The sequence below is a fragment of the Python bivittatus genome, unplaced genomic scaffold (assembly GCF_059951505.1).
Source record: "Python bivittatus isolate LINGU-HERP-01145 unplaced genomic scaffold, Pbiv_v1 ctg000560_np1212, whole genome shotgun sequence".
In the NCBI taxonomy this organism is placed as follows: Eukaryota; Metazoa; Chordata; class Lepidosauria; order Squamata; family Pythonidae; genus Python; species Python bivittatus.
Genome location: NW_028277083.1, coordinates 10,139,489 through 10,152,387, shown reverse-complemented (window position 1 = coordinate 10,152,387; position 12,899 = coordinate 10,139,489). Strand labels below are relative to the sequence as shown.

The 12,899-nt window shown below is 45.2% G+C and overlaps 1 protein-coding gene across 2 annotated transcripts in view; it reads right to left on the bottom strand.

Annotated features, from left to right (window-relative positions):
- The window catches only part of ABCA3 (ATP binding cassette subfamily A member 3), a 65,242-nt gene extending 52,399 nt beyond the window's left edge, over window positions 1–12,843 (bottom strand). The window contains exons 1-2 of one of the 2 annotated variants that reach the window (XM_088148172.1): window positions 12,708–12,843; window positions 11,983–12,155 (exon numbers count right to left, since the gene is read on the bottom strand). The gene's annotated coding sequence lies outside the window, so the exon portion shown is untranslated. The remainder of the gene's footprint in view (window positions 1–11,982; window positions 12,156–12,707) is intronic. The other variant, XM_088148173.1, reaches the window with a different exon arrangement.
- Between the last annotated feature and the right edge of the window lie 56 nt (window positions 12,844–12,899).

Genomic DNA, 12,899 nt, shown 5'->3' with positions numbered 1-12,899 from the left:
TTTCAAAGGCTTCCTGAGAACCAAATCACTAGCCCCCAACTCCAAAGAGTAAAAAGATTAGTAAACATCAATGCCCTCCCAACAACTGTTCTCAAGGGCAAATATTTTTTAAAAAATTTAAATATAATTTTTGTAAAAGATTTTTTATTTCAACGCAGCAATATTTATGTAATACGATTAAAACTATGAACATTGTATTATTTAGAAGGCTTAACGTATTGAAGAGGAAAGAGAAAAGTAAACCTTCTATCAGTACTGACTGCAGTCGAGGACAACAATATGACAGACATAAGATGATTTGACTTCTCGTCCAACGTTAATGTAAAAAAAGAACCACTCAGAACCTTTTGATGCCTGTAAGTGCCACAATGCCTGGGTGATGATGCTGTTAAAACCCAGCTTTTCTAGTTGGGTTTGTCACTTTGAGGTCTGCCACGGAGCATCCCGGGAAGTTGAAAGGCTCTGATATTTCTTTGTCCTTGTTCTGAGTCCTGATGTCAAACCTTGAAAAGAGACCTTATCAGACTTATATGACTGCCTTTCCTTAAATATGGCTCAATTTTGTTAGGCTGCCTGCAAAACCAGACATACTTGGACTGCCTTAACAACCTAGCTACGGCTTTTATGTTTGCATTGCCTTTCGCTCGAAATAGACGTGGTTTAATTGTTTTAATTGTTCTGTTGAGTTGTAAAAAGTGGGTCGGGACTGTAAAAAGGATTACTATCACATCTGACACAGAGGCTGAAGAACTGAAGGCCAGCTTATAGGGACCGTACGAAAGCAGGGAATGACATCTTTACATATATCGGGGGCTAGACTAGATGCTCTTTGAGACACCTTCCACATGCATGATTTTCACAGATCCCCGCAAGGCTTAAGCTCCAGCTATTTTGATCCAGACTCTTACTGGGAATCAGCCAGGAGCAGAACGTCAGACCTGCACAGGGCCAAAGAGCATATTCTACCCATTCCTGGTTTACAATCTTTTTCCCCACTTGCACGGATGTGACTAGGAATCTTGGGATTCCCATTTTGTCTCAGGCAATGAAGGACGGTCCTGGAGAAAGAGGAGCTGGGGGGAAAGAAAATGCAGGGAGGTGAAATCCCACCTCAAACCCTCTTGAAGAGGTTGGGCATATGGGTGTAATGGTCAGGAGGAATAACCCTGAGGAACAGGAGGAAGAGCCATCACCAAGGCAATGGACAGATAAAAGAAACTTGAGTCTGGGCCAGAACTGTAACCTGAGAAAGCGTCTCAGACAGGACCCTCCCTAATTCTCATGAAGATAAAGGTGGGGAGGGGGGAAGTGCGTTCAGACTTGCAAGATCCTGCTACTGTAACTTATAATAAAATATAATAAAAGTAGTATTAGCATTCATAACTTTGGTTCCCTAGTTTGGTCTACCTTGAAGGGCTGACAATGGGGGTGGGGTTGAGAGCATCTGAAAGCAGGGTCACAAAATGTTTCCCAGGTATGCAGCAGTCTCAAAACACCCATTTAGCAGAGAATTGACAGGCAAGCTTCTCGTCTCACCAGGATGTTTCCTTCTGCACCAGCTTACTTGACTCTGCTGTTTATCTTTTTATTTTGGTTCCTCATTTATACACATATGTTAGCAAGTGGCAACGTCTGAGCTTGGGACCTAAGCAGAATTGAATCTGCTGGGATGGGAGACCACAAGGAAATTCCAGGGCTGGTGGGCTAGATCGGGAAATCAAAACCAAAAAAAAAAAAAAGCCACCTGTGGAAGAAAGGGCTCGGCAAACTGTTTTCTTAATGCTGCTGATAAAACTGAGCAGACGCAATTACCAACAGCCCAACTCAACTGAAAGCCATCTTTACTTTCTTAAAAAACAATCACACGTGTAATTATGCGAATGCAGCGAAAGTCACGTTGCAGTTGGCCCGAGGGTACGAAAGGCACACTTTTAGCGCCAAACACAGGCAATGCTGTACACAACAACCGTGATCCAGATCCTGCGCTTAGAAAAGCAGGATTCTGTTCTCTTTATAAATTATGCACATACCTTTGCGTAATCTGCCCCATTCGTCTCATTAAGAACCAGGGAAATGCACAGAGCGGTGCCGAGCGTCCGATAGCAACGGCTGAATCTGCCCTTGCATGTTTTACTCATGCTAACGGAGCGCGATCCACAGGAAAGGAACCAGGGGTCAAAAAAGAAGCCACAGACTTGCATTGGGTAAAGTAGTCACGAAAAAGAGATTCAGACGCCATGATAGGTCTCTATCTAGAAAGATCAGAATTATGCAAGCAATGGTTTTCTCCGTGGCATTTTATGGATGTGAAAACCTGGACTTTGAAGAAGCAGGATAGACAATGTATTAAGTCTTTCTTGCTGTGGCTTATTTTTAACATGGATTTGTCCCCTGGAAGACCAAGGTTCCAGCTCCCTGATGAGACATCCTAAAACATGGTTTATAAACCACAGTGATCGGGTCATCCAATATACCGAGGCCAACCCAAAGACATTTGAGAGGGCAATGCTGTCCCAGCATTGACACAGAAGCAAGTCCTCTCTCATCATCAATCGATTTATTCATTAGTCACCTTACTGCAGCAATTAGTCATCCGTGTAATGAGATGGCATAATTGCACATTCAGGAAGGAGAGCAAACACAGAATCCTTTGGAAAAGATTAAGTAATCCCTTGACAGAAAGGATTTCCTGGAAGGGCACCGGCGATGGATCTGGGTGAATGCCATTCAGATGGGTGAAGATGGTTTGCATAAAACCAGTTTCGGTCATTTCCAAATTCCAGCAGAAGTGCTAGAAGTCCACACATTTATGGGAAGGGTTTCCGTTAAATCTAGTCTCTTGCACACAGAGCAGGGCGAGCAGGATGGGATCAGAGGCAAGAAAATGGGCTCCCCGCAGTTCCCTGCGGTAGCTGTTTCGCAGCTTGGCACAGCGAGCGTCTTTTACCAGCATTAAGGACACCCTCACTTTTCAATTGCATTTTATTCAGTTCTTAGCGTTCTATTCTGTCGCTCCTCTAGGGAATCCCAAGAAGATTACGGATTCCCCACACTATTTGATCATCGCATCATCCCTGTGAGGTAGGCTAAGATGAAAAAAAAGGCGGAGAGGTTCACCTATTGCACCAAGCAAGTGTAATGGGAAAACCAGCCATTGTGATTTATAAACCATGATTGATGGTTAGTATGACGCATGGTTACACTATACCTAAGAATACCGTGGACAGCCAAGAAAATAAACTGATGGATCATTGAACAAATCAACTCAAGAGTTCTCACTCGAGGCGGAAATGGCCAGGCTCAAATTATCCCGCTTCGGACACATTATGCCAAGGCCCAGCTCTCTGGAGAAGGCTCTGATGCTGGGAAAGGTGGAAGGAAAGAGAAGAAGAGGACAACCAAGGCATGGCAGATGGACTCAGTTACAGTGGCAATGGGGGCACCATTGGAAGGTCTGGAGGCCAGGTGAGGGACAGATCAGCAGGGATAAAATCTATCTTATGTGGTCAGTAGGAGTTGAAAACAACTTGATGGCCCATAATCAATCAATCAATCAATCAATCAATCAATCAATCAATCAATAATACATGGTAACTCAGTGGTTGTGTCTTCTTTAATACCCACAGTGGATACCATCAACACCTTACGTGCCAAGGGAAAAAAACCCTGCATCTTTTTCTTTCGTTTTTAGAAAATTAAATTCACCCATCACATTAAGTCATAATTTGTTTATCCATGGCTTATTCAATAAACCATAATTCATTGAATTCCCACAATAAACTAAGCCACAAATCATTTGCACAGAACATGCAAAACTAAAACTGACCAAATTACATTATTGCTTAGTAATTCTGGTCTGTGACCATCATAAAATATTGATTGATTGGCACTACGGCTTAATATGGTGCACGAAATAGCTTCCTATAAACTGCTTGGACCACTTTGTAGAAAATCAGGATGTTTAAACCAGTGTTTTCCAACCTTGACAACTTGACGATGGGTGGACTTTAACTCCCAGAATTCATGCTGGCTGGGGAATTCTGGAAGTTGAAATCTACTCATCTTAAAGTTGCCAAGTTTGAAAAGCACTGGTTTAAATTAAATACATTTAATTTTCCTCCTCAGTGATATTGCGGGCCAAATGCAGAGTCCCCAGGAAAATTCTGAAGCATCACTTTACCTGCACAGGTTGATTCTGGCTGTTTCTCTCCCCTGAAGATAGCCCATAGCAAATATTCACTCTTTATTCCCGGTGCAAAGACAAGGCAGTGAATAGCTCTTGTGGCATGGAAGAAACCATCATCCAAACCAAAGGAAATTCAGACTGAAAGTGCAGAAACCTGCAGTTCCTTTCTCAACCTATAGACTGCTTACCTAAAGTAATTTGAATTTCTGCTACAGAGAGCAGAGGAAAACATCGTGGCACTGGCAAGGGCCAATGGGAGCCCCAGTACGGGGGCTGAGAAGCACTTTTGCAACAGAAGTGCTAAAACTGGGAAAGAGCAGGGCGCCTGGTGATACTTGACATCCAGGAGAAGGGAGTGAAAGGTAGGATGGAAACCTCATTCACCCATATTTGGAGCACCCCAAACCCTCTTAATGCTGCCTTTGACTTAACGGCATCTTTTGTGCCAGACAAAAGTCCTTTTTGTTCTCCGGGGGATCAGCTTCTTTAAAGTCCTCTTCTCTCCCTCTTAAAACATGAATCATTTCATCAACCCCCTCTTCACAAGGTTGGAGATGTTTGCTCGGTTGCACAAGGCAAGGAACTTCAACTGGAGATCTCCAGAAGATCTCTGACATCTTGTCCTAAGTACACCTGGGCACCTTAAGTGGAGCTAAACTCAATTCCGGTCAATCCTTGCTCCAATCTACAGCATTTGGACCACACATGGATGCATTCCAAACATACCAACTCACTTCATGCATTGCACTAAACTGTAGTTTGTGAGAAAAACTGCTGCTACCTGGGTTCACCCCAAATCCTCACCTACCCACCATGATGTATAAATTGCAACGGTTGGATTCACTGATTAGACTGAGCTATAAGTGGGTTTTCAGGTCTCTGCTCAGCATGAAACTTCAATCGAGCATTCTCATAATTGCTGGCGAATAAACCAGTTTATAACTGAGTAAAGCCGTAGTTTCTGCTAAGCCTGGTTTGTTCATTTGGGGCTTAGTGTAAACCAAGCCACTTTATAACAGAGTCAGTGATCCAACTAAGACAGTGATGGTGAACCTATGACATGCGTGTCAAAAGTGACATGCCACGACGTTTTGGGTGACACACCAGTGTTCACCAACACCCGACAAGAACTACTCTCCCTGTTTGAGTTAACAAAGAAACTGAGTTTGTTTTACTCAAGTTTCATGTTTGTAATTATCTGACATTTCTTTATATAATACATAGCACCACACAGGACTGGACTGCATTTTTTTTTTAAATAAATGAATATGTAAAGAATTATTTCTCTTTTGTTTGGGGAGAGGGGATGACACGCCAACAGAGTCAAGTTAGGCATTTTCTGAATTTTGACAGGCTGAGCCCAAAAGGTTCGCCATCACTGATCTAAGAGCTTCACCCTCCACCACTGCCTTCTTCTGACCTCAAAAATGCGGCCTGGGTTTGAATAAAGTTTCTTTTCTCAAACTCCTGTTCACTTCTCAGCTGAGCTATGATTTATAGCGTCACCCCCAACCTGGTGCCCCCTTTCAGAACGCCCAGCAAAAGACCACCCATTCTTAGGTAGGGAATGAGAAAGACGGAATGTACTAAACGTTGGCCGACTTGGAAGTGGCAAAGCTTCATTTTGCACACAGAGAATCCCCTCCCATAAACATCAAGCACCTCCCTTTAAAAGGATCTGAGATCAGGAGGCAGGAAGGATGACCAAGGGACAGCCTCCATTGGGGATTCAGAGGCCTACTTGCAATTGGGAGGGTGGGGCTAGCCACTGAACCCCATCTAGCAGAAGACCATCTGGTGAGACTTCTTCTTGACAGCTAGGATGGTCATAACGTCTTTTGCCTGTTTTTTCCGGGCTAGTAGGTTCCTTTCTAGGGAGCGAGTTGAGGGTCATGGTTAAGACATCAGGCTAGAAACCCGGAGATGGTGAGTTCGAGTCCCATGTTAGGTACAAAGCCAGCTGGGTGACCTTGGGCCAGCTCCTCTCTCTCAGCCCTAGGAAGGAGGCAATGGCAACCCACTTCTGAAAAATCTTGCCAAGAAAACTGCAGGGACTTTAGTATTATTATTGAGGGTCACTTTGGTGTAGAGCAGTGTTTCTCAACCTTGGCCACTTTAAGGTGGGTGGACTTCAACTCCCAGAATTCCCCAGCCAGCATGGCTGGCTGAGGAATTCTGGGAGTTGAAGTCCACCCACCTTAAAGTGGCCAAGGTTGAGAAACACTGGTGTAGAGATTAAGGCACCAGGCTAGAAACCGGGAGACCCCGAGTTCTAGTCCCACCTTAGGCACGAAGCCAGCTGGTGACCTTGGGCCAGTCCTTCTCTCTCAGCCCTAGGAAGGAGGCAAGGGCAACCCACTTCTGAAAAACCTTGCCAAGAAAACTGCAGGGACTTGTCCAGGCAGCCGTCAAGAGCCAAGACTGATTTGAAGGCACCAAATTAAAAACAAAAAAAGTACCTTTCTAAACAATGCCCAACAACAGCTTTGGGAAAGAGCAGCAGATTCCCTTTCCTGGCACAAACCTAGCATATTGTAATTTTTATATATGTAGTCCTGTAGGTAGCCATGTTCATTTCCTGTTCATGATTCAGCAGTCATTTGATGGTGGAAAGTGCCTTTCCAAGCCCCAGCAATTGCCAGAGGATGGATGGGAGGCTGGTTGGGGGGAGCGGAGGATGGAAATGGATCCCCTTTCTCTTTTGATCTCCCTGATGTCCAAGGAGTTCAAACATCACCTCTTGTCAATTTTTTCAGAAGATGGATAAAAAGGCCCTTAATGTTTTGGGGCAGAGGCAGAAAACAATTGAAAACTGGTCTGCTCAAGAATACAGCAAGGCGGAGATTGAGGGATCAGATGGACACCGGAACAGGCTTATAAGAAGCTATCGGAGAAGACTGGTTTGCAAAACCTACTGTCCATGTGGGTGGAAAGACAGAAGGCCTACAGATTATAGAGATAAACCTTAAAATCAGGAGCTAACAAGCAAGCCTGCTTATTACCGCAAGGACATTACAGGCAGATCCCATCACTGCAATTTTAAGAATTCAGGAATGAAAAAGTAAATTCTGTTCCCAGTACACTTGACCAGGGAAAAATAACAAAGAGGTTTGTGGCATTTATGATCACAAAGCGATTCCTAGATAACAGCTCACTTCATCTCATTCAGCCTACAAAAACATGCCCAAAGATTCTCAGACTACTTCTTTGGGAATTGACTAGGAAAACATTCTAGAAATGGAGCAGACAAGGAATTCTGGTCAGTTTCTCAAGACTTCTGCCTAACATGCTTTTGCTAGGATCGCAGCATTTGTTGGCAAGCAATGCAAGAAACTAGCCAGGCATTTATATGAACGACTGGAGATCTTTCATTCATGGCTAGCAAAGCCAAAATAAATTACTCTCAATACTGTCCATATTTATTTTTAATCACACCCCTCCCCAGATTGTACAATATTACTTTTTTTTTTTTAAAGAATAATGCCTTTATGACACTTTTCTCTGGAAGCATCAAAGAAAAACTCCCCCCCAAAAGCAAGCCGAGTGTGTTATCCAAACCAAGGACACACTTCACAAGTCAGAAGTGCAAAGCAGGATTATATCCTTTGTTTATAACTCCTGGCTCTTCCAGAATGACAAAGTCAAAAAACTAGTTTGAATGTTTTGGTTAGCTTTTAAGTACTGGTTAGCTTTTCTGCTTTTGTGGCAGACATGGATAATGATAAATCCCAGGAATTCTGGCTTCTAACCACATGAAGACATGATATCAGATATAAGAATGACATTCAGCATGGAAGAGAAGCCAGTTTGGAAGTACAGGTAGCCCCCGGTTTAAGAACAAGTTCTTTCCCAAGGTCCGTCCTTAAGTTGAATTTGTATGTAAGCTGGATCAGTATTATTGTATAATACTATATAAGTAGTATTGTGTAATGAACTTGAACCATTGCGAATTTAACTTGAATCATTGTGTCTTTAACTCAAATTTTGCTACAATAGGCTCTGTTCTTAATTATGGGTCGTCTGTAAACCAGGCATTCTTAACCTGGGGACTACCTGTAGTGTTAAGGACTGTCGAGTCCAAATCCCTATTTAACCATGAAGCTCACTGAAGGAGCTCTATCTGTCTAACTCAGTGTTTCTCAACCTTGGCAACTTTAAGATGTGTGGACTTCAACTCCCAGAATTCTGCCCTAACTTATTTTTCTCCAACCCAGTATCCTTGGATTACAAACCCCATTGTGCCACCCAACATGATCCACTGATGATGGGAACTGTAATTCAACACTAGCCTAATTCACCATCCAGAGTTGTTGTAAGGAAAAGAGGCTCCATGGGTGTGTTCAATGGGTGTAACTTTAAGGTAAAAGCTGAAATAAGGCAAACGTTTCTCTGAGTCAAGCTGAACGCCTGGTAACTTCATGTCCCTCTCCATGTAGTTTTCTGGAATTAATTTACTATCACCTTCTTTTGGGATTTTTTTTTTCAACTCCTCCATCAATCCTATAGACCTTGAATCTCCTGATGATCTCCCATCCAAGAACTAACCAGGTCTAACTCTGCTTAGCTTTTCTAAATCAGCCCAGTCATTAGGACCTGCTGGCTGTTGCAGGAGGAATGATGGGTTAGATGTAAGCTAGACAAGAGGAGAACTATCTTCCACTTTTACTCTCACGTATTCTTAGCAGGTGCACCTAACCAGCCATGGCTACTCTCCAAAAGCTAAGCGTGGCCACTCCTTTTTTAATAAATTTTATTAAACGTTTTAAAAAGAAGATAAAAACTAGCAAAAACTAATACAAAGGAAAGAAAGGAAAAAAGAGAAAGAAAAAGAAGAAAAGATGAAAAGAAATAGAAAGATGGATGCTATCGAGTAAAATAAAATCAAGAGAAGGTCTGAATACAGACAGACATACTTGCCAATGATTTTCTTACATACAATCATCAAAAAGCTTCAATGTAGACAAAAGATGTTTTGGTTTTGAACAATGTAAGACTGAGTTTGAAACAGAGCTCTGTACAAACGATGAACATGTAATTGCTAAAATGTATAAACTCTTGTTGAAATTTGAGACAGAAGAAGAACAAGTGAAAGAATGTATGATAAAATGGACTAAAAAAATTGGTTATGGAACAATGGGAAAATATGCGGTTGGAAGGCTTGAAATTGACATTATGCTCTAGTCTTACCGGGAATTTTTATAAAATGATGTACCGTTGGTGTATGACACCAGAGAAACTGTCTAGAACGTACAAAGGTACTTTGAATATATGCTGGAAATGTGAACAACATGAAGGGACATTTTATCACGTTTGGTAGACATGTAAATGAGCATGAAACTGAGCAAACTCAGGGAGGCAGTGAAGGACAGGAAGGCCTGGCGTAATATGGTTCATGGGGTCACGAAGAGTCGGACACGACTTAACGATTGAACAACAAGAAGACATGTAAAAAAGCCAGAAAATTTTGGATACAAATACATACACTGATTCAGAGGATTTTAAAGATTAATATGGAATTGAGACCAGAGGTCTTTCATTTGGGACTGATGAACAAGCAGTTGGAAAAAAGTCATGGAGCTTTGTTTTTATACATAATAACTGCAGCGAGATTATTATATGCTCAAAAGTGGAACGATTTGGCACTACCCACCAGGGAGGAACGGTTGGTGAAGGTGATGGAATTTGCAGAGATGGCTAAATTGACTTCCTTGATCAGAGAAAAGACAACATCTACATTTATTGCTGACCGGAAACCCCTTAAAGACTTTTTGCACGAAAACAGAAAAAAAATGAACTTTTGATTTATGGTTTTGATGATTAGCAAACCATTGAGAATAGAAAAAGGAGAGCTCTTTTTGTAACCATAGAGTAATTTTTAATCATACTTGTATGTGCTTGCAAAGGCAGTTGAAAGCTTCTCCTTTCTGTCGCTTTTCAGCTAAGCGTGGTGACTCCTGCAATGAGAAACCATTGGGAAATCCCCAGGACTGAAAGCTAGACCAGGAAGATGAAAAAAACAGCCAGAAAGAAACCATTTTCCATGCTGTTGCCAAGAAACCCACAGGGAGGTGGCCATTTGGAGACTTGATCTTTACATATCTTCCAAGCAAATTTAATTTCAAGCATCAGCCTCAGCCAGCATCCATGCACACACATAAATGAGGAGAGCTGATTGGCTCGTTCATGTTCAGGTTAAGCCTATGGATTGCTCCTTGGAGTCTGCCTGCCTGCCTGCCTGCCTGCCTGCCAATCAATCAATCAATCAATCAATCAATCAATCAATCAATCATCTATCCATACATACATGTGCATCATTCCTTTGCAATCTTTGGGAAGAAGCATGACCCTATCTATCCAGCCAGCCACCCAGCCATCCATCCAGCCATCTACAGTACCTACCTACCTACCTACCTACCCATCCATCCATCCAAGATCTGGCCATGTTCCTTCCCCGTAATCCTGAAGGAATGAAGAATGATGGTAAGCTATATCTGGAGTGGGTAGAGGAGAAATAGTTCACCTTGTCAAAGCCCAGCAAGTATTTTAAGGTGCAGATATGGAAAAATGGGCTGCATATCCACAGCTGAAAATTCCAGCATCCAAAACAGGATATTTGACCCGTCTTTCCCACTGAGAATGGTGCCAATAGCTCTGGAAGTTCTGCTAGACCACCAACTCAATACAATAAAGAGATGTACAATGAATGGCCACCAAGGAGGACCACCAGATTCTCCTTGAGATAAGCTGGAACCAAAGGACTTCTCCTAATGGACATCCCCCCCCCCCCCCCAAATAGGGCACATGGATAGAATTGAGCCAAGACTGATTGGAAAAAAGCAGATTATTCATTCATTCACAGTTTTTATTACTTCAGTTCTGTGCCACCCCATTTCTGGAGACTCAAGTGGCAGAGTTAAGAAAGAAAGCACTTATAGGTTGACTATGGAATAGGCCACAATTAGCTTGGTTCAAAACAAAACATCCCAAAAAATAATATATGAAGCAAATATTGTGGGTTTTGGCACCACCCTAAGTCACGCTTTACTTCATGAGAGCTTCTTAACTCAACCATCAAACACAACTAGCCAACCACTTTGAGTTGAACACGTGTAAACCCATTTGAACTCCTGTCGTTCCCCAGCAGCAGCCAGTTGACCTTAAGTATAGGCTCCAAGCCTAAACCCAGGGGAGACCTAGCTCAAACTCTTAGCAACAGAGAAAGCTGGTTTCTAAACAGGTCAAAGCCAGCTGGATTCCCACCTTCTGCAAAGCCGTTTGTTGTAGTAATGGAAACTATAGTAACTGGACTGTTGCATAATGCCAGACCAGAAACCATAATTCACAAACCACGTTACCTGGGATCCCATCCAGCAGCACTATGTCAACTGATGATGGGAAAGCCCTGGTTTGCACTGTGCATTGGCTGAGGTGACATCTCAGAAGCCACGGATAAATCACGGCGCATGGTTTCTACCACAGCCTCTTACTGCAGTGTGCAAAGCCAGCCATCTGTCCTTCCAAAACAATCCTGCTCTTCCGAAGATGGAGCAGAGGAGGGCTTTCAGGTCAAGGATCCTGCAGAAAACTTCTCCTGTCCGTTCCTTGCAGGCCAACAGCTGCCTCTTCGAGGAAGAGACACCAGCCAGTCTTAACCCACCCCAAATGGAAGGGAGGTCTGGCGCGCACGTATCCCTGACGAAGCTGGTCTCTGTTCCATGCGCTCAGGCCGCCAGCCTTCCCAGCTAGCGCAGCTCCTGCAGAGGGCAGAGATCCACCGGCACCCAGAACAAGCTTACCTGCAGATGGACCTGCTCCGGCTGGCTGGCAGGCCCTTCCGCCCGCTGCTGCCTTTGTGCTATCCGACCCAGGCCCCCAGGAAGCGCTTCATCGACCCGAGCTTGCTCTCCAGACAGGCCGAGGAACCGATGCCGCTGGAGCCCCCCCACGCCAAAAATGCCTGGCCAGCCTGCTGGAAGGGCAAGGAGCTGATTTCAGTCCGGGGAAGGCTTGCCAACGAGGGAGGGAGGAGGGAGTGATGTCATCTGCCAGGGTGTGATTCATGCCCCGTTCATAACATTACAGCTGGAGCCAGCCAGAGCTGGGGAAGGGGCTCGCGGGAGCCCTGCGGAAGGGCTGGCGCGGCACCCAGGGAGGGTCGGGTGAAGGAGAAAGGGGGTGGGGGGAGGCAGGGCAGGGCAGGGATGGTCCTCCGACGGAGGGGGCCGCGGAAACCGGGGCCGCTGCGGAGAGGGAAAGGGAAGGCGACCTGGCCAGGGGAACGAAGGGGGGGGCGCAAGCAAGGGGGGCACAGCGAGGGGCACTGGGGAGAGGGGGAGAGGGGCTTGCGGGGGAGGGGGAACGAGGGAAGCGCGGGCATCGGGGCCTTGGGCACCCGCAGACCAGGATCGGGGGGAGGGCGTGCAGCCTGGAAAAGCCGAGCCCGGGGCCGGAACGCGCCTGGCACGCCGGGCCCAAGGCGCCCGCCGGCCGATGCCCGCCCGCCCGCCTCGGCGCCGCTTACCTGCTCAGCACCGCCGCGCTCTGGGGCTGGCGGCCGCGGCTTCCGCGCCTGCTTTGCCGGCTCCTGCGGCTGCCGGCGGCGTTGCCATCCCGGCGCTCCGGCACTGGGCGGGGAGGAGGCGGACGCCGAGCGCCGGCTGAGCCCCTCCCCGCTGACGCGCGGGGAGCCAGGCCCCCACCCGCCGGCCTGCCC